Source organism: Meles meles, chromosome X (assembly GCF_922984935.1).
Source record: "Meles meles chromosome X, mMelMel3.1 paternal haplotype, whole genome shotgun sequence".
In the NCBI taxonomy this organism is placed as follows: Eukaryota; Metazoa; Chordata; class Mammalia; order Carnivora; family Mustelidae; genus Meles; species Meles meles.
The window spans coordinates 54491854-54501837 of NC_060087.1; the positions used below are offsets into that span (position 1 = coordinate 54491854).

The 9984-nt window shown below is 40.8% G+C and overlaps 1 pseudogene; it reads right to left on the minus strand.

Annotated features, from left to right (window-relative positions):
* Window positions 1–724: 724 nt before the first annotated feature.
* Window positions 725–9027, minus strand: LOC123934417 (annotated as a pseudogene).
* Window positions 9028–9984: the final 957 nt, after the last annotated feature.

The window sequence follows — 9984 nt, forward strand, 5'->3', positions numbered from 1 at the left end:
CATGTATCGCATGGAGCACTGGGTGTAGTGCATAAACAATGAATCTTGGAACACTGTATCAAAAACTAACAATAAATTTTATGGTGACTAACATAACAATACAAAAATGCTCAAATAAAATGAATGACTGAGAAAAAAAAACCCACAAAGCAAAAACACAAACACAAAAGCAAACCTCTTCAGATAGTCCCGATGCTTGAGGAGAAAATGAGTTTTCTTAATCACATGCTTCATGTAAATTAAAATGTAAAGCTGCACATACATATGTTTGGTTTAACAGTTGGACTCATTTTTTTTTAAAGTGAGGCAATTAAAGGAAAACAAAACCAAAATACCTTCATAAACAAAGAACTCCACCTGTAGCCTCTGTCCTTTTTACCATCAAGTGGGGCAAAATGTCAGATAAAATGTAAAACGCATTAGGTCACTTGGGTGGCTCAGATAGTTAAGCGTGCTTCAGCTCAGGTCATGATCCCAGCATCCTGGGATCAAGCCCCTCATTGGTCTCCTGGATCCGGGGAGAGTCTTCTCCCCCTCTCTCTGCCTGTCCTCCTGCTTATGCTCTTTCACCATGTATCTCTCTGTCTCAAATAAATAAATAAATAAATAAATAAATAAATAAATAAAATCCTTTAAAAATTTCTTTAAAAAATGTAAAATGCAGCATATGCAATCATGTAATCTAAAAACTTTTCATAATAACATCACAAATTGCATTTGACAGCTCACCACAACAATGGAAAACTTTCCCCTTGTTGGTTCACACAGTCCTTGAGACCCAAAGTGAAGTCACCAGTAAAATGATCTGGATAAAAAGTCTGCAGCTGTGTTCAACCAGCTAGCTCCACCCTCTGGGTGTGAGGTGACCTGGGACACTGCTTTTTCTTGCTTCTTTGTGGGACTCTTATCCCCAGGCAGGTAGTTGGGCACTTCTGTGTTCTGTTCTACTTCCACAAGTATACCTTGGTATCAGAACCAACATCTCTTCTCCAATTTCACTTTTCACAACATGCTGAACCTTCATTGATGCTATTACTGATGCCAAGGCCTCTGCTTTCAAATCCAAATGGATCCACACCACACACCACACATCTTTGAACAGCCATTTGAAAAGTAAAGCTAATAATACCTTTAATTTTTTTTTTACTTTTTGAATTTTTATTTTTTAAATTTCTTTTCAGTGTAACAGAATTCATTGCTTATGTACCACACCCAGTATTCCATGCAATACGTGCCCTCCATAATACCCCACAAAAGGCTCACCCAACCTCCCATGCCCATCCCCTTCAAAACCCTAAGATTGTTTTTAGGTTCGTCTCTCCCTCCAATTTCCCCCAACGCCCATCTCCTCTCCATCTTCCCATGTACACATTTAATTTTTTTTATTTGTTTATTTTCAGCATAACAGTGTTCATTGTTTTTGCACCACACCCAGTGCTCCATGCAGTACGTGCCCTCCCTATTACCCACCACCTGGTTCCTCAACCTCCCACCCCCCCCGCCCCTTCAAAACCCTCAGGTTGTTTTCAGAGTCCACAGTTTCTCATGGTTCATCTCCCCCTCCAGTTTCCCTCAACTCCCTCTCCTCTCCATCTCCCCATGTCCTCCGTGTTCTTTGTTATGCTCCACAAATAAGTGAGACCATATGATACTTGACTCTCTCTGCTTGACTTATTTCGCTCAGCATAATCTCTTCCAGTCCCATCCATGTTGCTACAAAAGTTGGGTATTCAACCTTTCTGATGGACGCATAATACTCCATTGTGTATATGGACCACATCTTCCTTATCCATTCATCCGTTGAAGGGCATCTTGGTTCTTTCCACAGTTTGGCGACCATGGCCATTGCTGCTATAAACACTGGGATACAGATGGCCCTTCTTTTCACTACATCTGTATCTTTGGGGTAAATACCCAGCAGTGCAATTGCAGGGTCAGAGGGAAGCTCTATTCTTAATTTCTTCAGGAGTCTCCACACTGTTCTCCAAAGTGGCTGCACTAACTTGCATTCCCACCAACAGTGGAAGAGGGTTCCCCTTTCTCCACATCCTCTCCAACACACGTTGTTTCCTGTCTTGCTAATTTTGGCCATTCTAACTGGTGTCAGGTGGTATCTCAATGTAGTTTTAATTTGAATCTCCCTGATGGCTAGTGATGATGAACATTTTTTTCATGTGTCTGATAGCCATTTGTATGTCTTCGTTGGAGAAGTATCTGTTCATATCTTCTGCCCATTTTTTGATATGATTATCTGTTTTGTGTGTGTTGAGTTTGAGAAGTTCTTTATAGGTCCTGGATATTAACCTTTTGTCTTTTGCGAATACCTTCTCCCATTCCGTGGGTTGCCTTTTTGTTTTGTTGACTGTTTCCTTTGCTGTGCAGAAGCTTTTGATCTTGATGAAGTCCTAAAAGTTCATTTTCGCTTTTCTTTCCTTGGCCTTTGGAGACATATCTTGAAAGAAGTTGCTGTGGCTGATATCAAAGGGGTTACTGCCTATATTCTCCTCTAGGATTCTGATGGATTCCTGTCTCACATTGAGGTCTTTTATACATTTTGAGTTTATCTTTGGGTATGGTGTAAGAGAATGGTCGAGTTTCATTCTTCTACGTATTGCTGTCCAGTTTTCCCAGCACCATTTATTGAAGAGACTGTCTTTTTTCCATTGTATATTTTTTCCTGTTTTGTCGAAGATTATTTGACCATAGAGTTGAGGGTCCATATCTGGGCTCTCCACTCTGTTCCATTGGTCTATGTGTCTGTTTTTATGCCAGTACCATGCTGTCTTGGTGATCACAGCTTTGTAGTAAAGCTTGAAATCGGGTAACGTGATGCCGCCAGTTTTGTTTTTGTTTTTCAACATTTCCTTAGCAATTCGGGGTCTCTTCTGGCTCCATACAAATTTTAGGATTATTTGCTCCAGCTCTTTGAAAAATATCGGTGGAATTTTTATCAGAATGGCATTAAAAGTATAGATTGCTCTAGGCAGAATAGACATTTTAACAATGTTTATTCTTCCAATCAAAGAGCATGGAATGGTCTTCCATCTTTTTGTGACTTCTTCAATTTCTTTCATGAGTGTTCTGTAGTTCCTCGAGTACAGGTCCTTTACCTCTTTGGTTAGGTTTATTCCCAGGTATCTTCTGGTTCTTGGTGCTATAGTAAATGGAATCGATTCTCTAATTTCCCTTTCTGTATTTTCATTGTTAGTGCATAAGAAAGCCGCTGATTTCTGTACATTGACTTTGTATCCTGCCACGTTACTGAATTGCTGTATGAGTTCTAGTAGTTTGGGGGTGGGGTCTTTGGGGTTTTCCATATAAAGAATCATGTCATCGGCGAAGAGAAAGAGTTTGACTTCTTCCTTGCCAATTTGGATACCTTTTATTTCTCTTTGTTGTCTGATTGCCGTTGCTAGGACTTCTAATACTATGTTGAACAAGAGTGGTGAGAGTGGGCATCCTTGTCGTGTTCCTGATCTCAACGGGAAGGCTGCAAGGTTTTGCCCATTGAGGATGATATTTCATGTGGGTCTTTCATAGATAGATTTTATGAAGTTCAGGAATGTTCCCTCTATCCCTCTACTTTGAAGCGTTTTCATCAGGAACGGATGCTGGATTTTTTCACTTGCTTTTTCTGCATCCATTGAGAGGACCATGTGGTTCTTCTCTCTTCTCTTATTGATTTGTTCTATCACATTGATTGATTTGCGAATGTTGAACCATCCTTGCAACCCAGGGATGAATCCCACCTGGTCATGGTGGATAATCTTTTTCATGTGCTGCTGGGTCCTGTTTGCTAGGCTCTTGTTGAGAATCTTTGCATCCATATTCATCAGTGATATTGGTCTGAAATTCTCCGTTTTTGTAGGGTCTTTGCCTGGTTTGGGGGTCAGGGTAATGCTGGCTTCATCAAAAGAGTCTGGAAGTTTTCCTTCTGTTTCAATTTTTTGGAACAGCTTCAGGAAAATTGATGTTATTTCTTCTTTGAAAGTTTGGTAGAATTCCCCCAGGGAATCCGTCAGGTCCGGGCTCTTGTTTTTTGGGAGCTTTTTGATCACTGCTTCAATCTCGTTACTAGATATCGGTCTATTTATGTTGTCAATTTCTTCCTGATTCATTTTTGGGAGTTTATAGTTTTCCAGGAACTCATCCATTTCATCTAGGTTGCTTAGCTTATTGGCATATAACCGTTGGTAATAATTTCTGATGATTGTTTCTATTTCCTTGGTGTTAGTTGTGATCTCTCCCTTTTCATTCATAATTTTATTAATTTGGGCTTTCTCTCTTTTCTTTTGGATTAGTGTGGCCAATGGTTTATTGATCGCATTGATTCTTTCAAAAACCAGCTTCTAGTTTCATTGATATATTCTACTGTATCTCTGGTTTCTACCTCATTGATCTCTACTCTAATCTTGATTATTTCCCTCCTTGCGTGTGGAGTTGGTTTGATTTGTTGTTGATTCTCCAGTTCTTTAAGGTGTAGAGACAGCTGGTGTATTCTGGATTTTTCAATGTTTTTGAGGGAGGCTTGGATGGCTATGTATTTCCCCCTTAGAACCGCCTTTGCTGTATCCCATAGGTTTTGGACCGAAGTGTCTTCATTCTCACTGGTTTCCATGAATTGTTTAAGTTCATCTTTGATCTCCTGGTTGATCCAAGCATTCTTAAGCAAGGTGGTCTTTAGCTTCCAGGTGTTTGAGTTCCTTCTGAACTTTTCCTTGTGATTGAGTTCCAGTTTCAAAGCATTGTGATCTGAGAATATGCAGGGAATAATGTCAGTCTTTTGGTATTGGTTGAGTCCTGCTTTGTGACCCACTATGTGGTCTATTCTGGAGAAGGTTCCAAGTGCAGTTGAGAAGAATGAGTATTCTGTTGTTTTAGGGTGGAATGCTCTGTATACGTCGATGAGGTCCATCTGGTCCAATGTTTCATTCAATGCTCTTATTTCTTTATTAATTTTCTGCTTCGATGATCTGTCTATTTCTAAGAGAGGCGTATTAAGATCTCCTACTATTATTGTATTCATATCAATATGACTCTTTATCTTGATTAATAGTTTTCTTATGTAATTGGGTGCTCCCATATTGGGGGCATAGATATTCATAATTGTTAGATCATCTTGGCGGATAGTCCCTTTAAGAATTATGTAGTGTCCTTCTGTATCTCTGACTAGAGTCTTTAGTTTAAAATCTAATTTATCTGATATGAGAATCGCTACCCCGGCCTTCTTTTGAGGCCCATTGGCATGAACGATGCTTCTCCATCCCTTCACTTTCAGTCTGGGTGTATCCTTAGGTTCAAAATGGGTCTCTTGTAGACAACATATGGATGGGTCCTGTCGTTTTATCCAATCTGCAGCCCTGTGTCATTTTATGGGCGCGTTTAGGCCATTCACATTGAGAGTGATTATTGAGAGATAGGTTTTTATTGACATCGTGTTGCCTTTGAAGTCTTTCTGTCTGTAGATTGTTTCTATATTTCTGTTCAATGATATTCTTAGGATTTTTTCTCTTTTATAGGACCCCCCTTAATATTTCCTGCAGTGTCGGCTTGGTGGTTGCATAGTCTTTTAAGCCGTGCCGGTCTTGGAAACTCTTTATCTCTCCATCCATTTTAAATGTCAGTGTTGCTGGATAGAGTATTCTTGGTTGCATGTTCTTCTCATTTAGTACTCTGAATATATTTTGCCAGCCCTTTCTGGCTTGCCAGGTCTCTGTGGAAAGGTCTGACGTTATTCTAATGGGCTTTCCTCTCTATGTTAGGAGCTTCTTTGTCTTAGCTGCTTTTAAGAGGGTCTGTCGTGAAACATAATTCCTCATTCTAACTATAAGGTGTCGTGAGGACTTTCGAGAATCTAAAATCTTGGGAGGAAATATCTCTGCCTCTAGTACATGAACGTTGTTTCCATTCGTGAGATTGGGAAATTTTTCATAGACAACTTCTTCCACTATATCTTCTAGACTTCTTTCTTTTTCCTCCCCTTCAGGGATTCCAATAATTCTGACGTTGGAACGTTTCATGGCATCGTTTATTTCCCTGATTCTGTTTTTGTGGCTTCTGAGCTGTTTGTTCCAGGCTTCCTCCTGATCCTTTCTCTCTATCTGTTTGTCCTCCAGATCACTAATTCTATCTTCTGTCTCAGTTACCCTAGCTTTTAGAGAATTTAGATTAGGTTGGAACTCCTTGAGAGCATTTTGAACATCATCCTTTGTGGCTTTCAGTTCTGCCCTAACATTGTGAACATCATCCCTGGTGGCTTTCAGTTCTGCCCTAATTAATTCTGTTTGGTCCTCCATGGCTTTCTCCAACCCAGCTATTGCCTGGATAATTGTTAGTCTGAATTCCTTTTCCGACATATTGTTTATGTCGATAGCCATTAGCTCTGTTACAGAAGGTCCATCCTCTGTATTTTTCTTCTGTTGGGTTTTCCTTCTCCTAGTCATTTTGGAAAGAGATGACTGAACAGATGCAGCTGGATTTATCAATTGTGGTGCAGTCAAGGTGCACCCTGGAACGCTTCTGTGCAATCAGGATTCCCCACCCAAATGAGAGAAAAAAGAAAAGAAAAAGAAATAGAGAAGAAGAAAGAAAAAAAAACGGGGAAAGAAAAAAGGAAAAAAAAGAGAGAGAGAGAGAGATAGGAAAAAAAGGGAAGATAATAGAGAAGGCTCAGCCCAAATGGGCCACAAGGTAAGATTTATGAAGTATACAAACAAAAACAGACAAACAAAAAGACTGATAAAAGTATATGAATAAAGAAAAAAAATATATATATATATATAAGCAAAAAAAAGGGAAGAACCTCATCAGAAAGAACCCCAAGTATAAGATTTATATATTATCAGGACAAACACAAATTCACAGAAACACTGACAGAAGGAAAAATTGGAAGAGTGGTTATAAATTCTCAGTGTGGGTGAGGAAGGTTATTTCGATTATTTCTGAATGTATCTTGATGTTTTTGTTAAGGGACTCAATTTTCCTAAGTTACAGGGGGATTAGAAACTGGTTTGCCTATAGGGGTAGCATTGATTGGGGAAAGGGGATTACCTTGAAATTTAACTCTATATGTTTAGTAGAAAATAAAAATTAAAAAAGAATAAACTAGACTAAACTAAGTTAAAATTAAAAAAGAATTAAAAAAAATAGAAAAGCAAAAGAAAAACACAGGTGTATGTATCAAAAAGTTCAGGTTAGAAGGTTATTAAATAATTTGATGTACTGGACATCTCAGTGTGATGGTAAATAGGTTAAAAAATTATCTGTATGTGTTAATAAAAAACCAGAATATTGGTAAAGAGTTAAAAATAAAAGTTGCATTTATGAAGAAGTGGTGGTTGTTCTCTTGTAGTCTTTTTCTTTTTTTTTTCTTCCTTCCTGGTTGGTTTTCTGGGGGAGGGGCCTGCCACGTGGTTTTTCAGACAATGATGTTCCCTGAGTTAGGTCCTCCCCCTCCCCTCAAGGGGGTGGACTCTGAGGAAACTGCTTTTTTCAGGCTTTTGTTCTCTGGGGGTTTTTATGTTCTTTCATCTGCTTTCTCTTGCCTTGACAGCTTTTGATGGTTTTTGGAGTTTTAGAGGAGAGCAAACTGCACCCCGATCTCCCTCTCAGAGAGAAGCCTCAGAATGCTCTGCAGAGCTGCTGGCAAAGTCGGTTCTATGTCCTGGTCCCTGGGGATGCAGGAGCTCTTCGTTGTACCCAATACGAGGGCAGCGGCGGCTGTCTGGGCAGCTCCAGACCGCCAGAGAGGTTCCAAGCAGAGATCGCACACTGAGATTTTCCTGCTGTCCCGGGTTGGGAATGTCTGGTTTTTCTGGATGCCAGAGCTCCAGGCTAGCGCCTATGAGCACCTCTCCCAAAGGAGTGTTTGGGACGTGCGTGTTTCAGGATTGCCATCTGGCCAGGCTCCTAGCCCCTCTCGGGAGCCAGACCCCACTTGTTCTCAGGTGCGCTGGCGGGTCAGGTGCACTGGTGGCTCAGGGACGGAGACCTGATTTCTCTGCCGCACTCTCTCTGGCTCAGCCCTAGGGAAGGCTGTCCTGGGTCCAGGGACTTAGGTCCCTGTCCCTAACCGCCCAGATTCCCACTATTTCCCCCCGCGATCCTTTGCTTTTTGTTTTTTGAGTGCTTTCAACCAGACTCCAAGTTAATGCTGGTCCCCAAATGCAGAGCACTCTCGTATTGGGGTATTACTTTCCAATCGGTCACCTCTGGTGGCTCCCTCCCCCTTTTGTTTATCTTCTTTTTTTTAAAAAAAGATTTTATTTATTTATTTGACAGAGATCACGAGTAAGCAGAGACGCAGGCAGAGAGAGAGAGAGAGAGAGGAGGAAGCAGGCTCCTCGATGAGGAGAGAGCCCGATGCGGGGCTCGATCCCAGGACCCCAGGAACATGACCGGAGCCAAAGGCAGAGGCCTTAACCCACTGAGCCACCCAGGCGCCCCTGTTTATCTTCTGATATCAGTCCGATGCTCCCAGACTGCTTTACCTGCCACTGGCGTCTTCTGCTCCTGTAGAGATCCAGAAGTGTATAATTCTGATCTCAGGCTGATTTCATAGGTGGTCGGAGTTCTTTGGTAGGTAATCAGCTCACTTTAAGGTACAGGTTGAAATGGTGCCTCCTCCTACTTCCCAGCCATCTTGACTCCTACACCTTTAATTTTTAACAAAGCCTCTTTACAGAGATTTCTCTGAGACGTATCATCAAGACCGTCTATGTACAAAACCACTATTTTGGCACATTTGTTTGTAGTCCCCAGAAAAAAACTGAGCTTTCCTTCTGTGTGTATTTACCATCTGCAATATTTGGAAAACTGAAGAATGTCATAAATTTCAGAAGCCAGCAGTTTGTTTCTCCTGGAGTTGTAGTCTTCTACATAACATTTTGCAAGCTTAACATCATATGTTTTCCTTTCATTTTTTTCTCTGTTGGCATGGCATTCTTCTAAGTACTAAAGAGTTAGCAAAGTGAAATGGACAACAGGGGGGTTGGGATGGCCCATAAACAAATAAGACCAGGCAGACATGCATGATCCTGAACATTGGCTCTTTTATTTAATATATCTGCTGCTATATCCCATAGCTGGTTAATTACTGAGAGAGTATCAGGTTCTTCATTCATGGTCGAGGAGGAAGAATTCATCTGCTATGCCATACATGTGAACAAAATCTTCTTAAATTTGTGCCAAAGCTTTAGGAGTCCAGAGCCTGATATCAGGGCCATATCAATGAATGAGGCAGAGGGACCCAGGAGCCACACAGTGGGTCCCTCAATTAGTAGTCATGGCCTCAGTGATGACAAAAGACCAGTTAACTCTAGAAGCCAAAGAGTGAACTGCTGGGTTGTTTAAATTAAATATATGTAAATAATTTTTGAAGCTAGGTGATGGGTTCACAGGGTTCAGTTTACTATTCTTACTACTTTTGTATATTTTTGAAAATTCCCATATAGAAAATTTTTAAAAAGACCAATAAAGGAGCTCTTGGGTGGCTCAGTGTGTTAAAGCCTCTGCCTTCTGCTCAGGTCATGGTCCCAGGATCCTGGGATAGAACCCTGCATCAGGCTCTCTGCTCAGTGGGAAGCCTGCCTCCCCCCCTCTCTCTGCCTGTCTCTCTGCCTACTTGTGATCTCTGTCTGTCAAATAAATAAATAAAATCTTTACAAATACATATGTATATATATTTTTATAAAGGCCAAGAAAGACAGCAGGAAGCAAGAAAAATGGATGTCACACAATGGACCTAGGAGTACTTACAAAGCAATGTTTAGCCCTAGTACCTGAAAACCAATATGCTGGGTATGTGTGAAAGTAGTATTGGGATGTATGTAGGCAGCACAGAGGGTAGGAACATCTGTAAATGTGCATGGTTGTGTGCCTTTGTGTCTGTATATCATCTTGTATGTAGAGTGATATGGTTGTATGTGCATTCAAAGGAATGCATGTGTGCAAAGGAGTATATGACTATGACAGATTGTAGACACC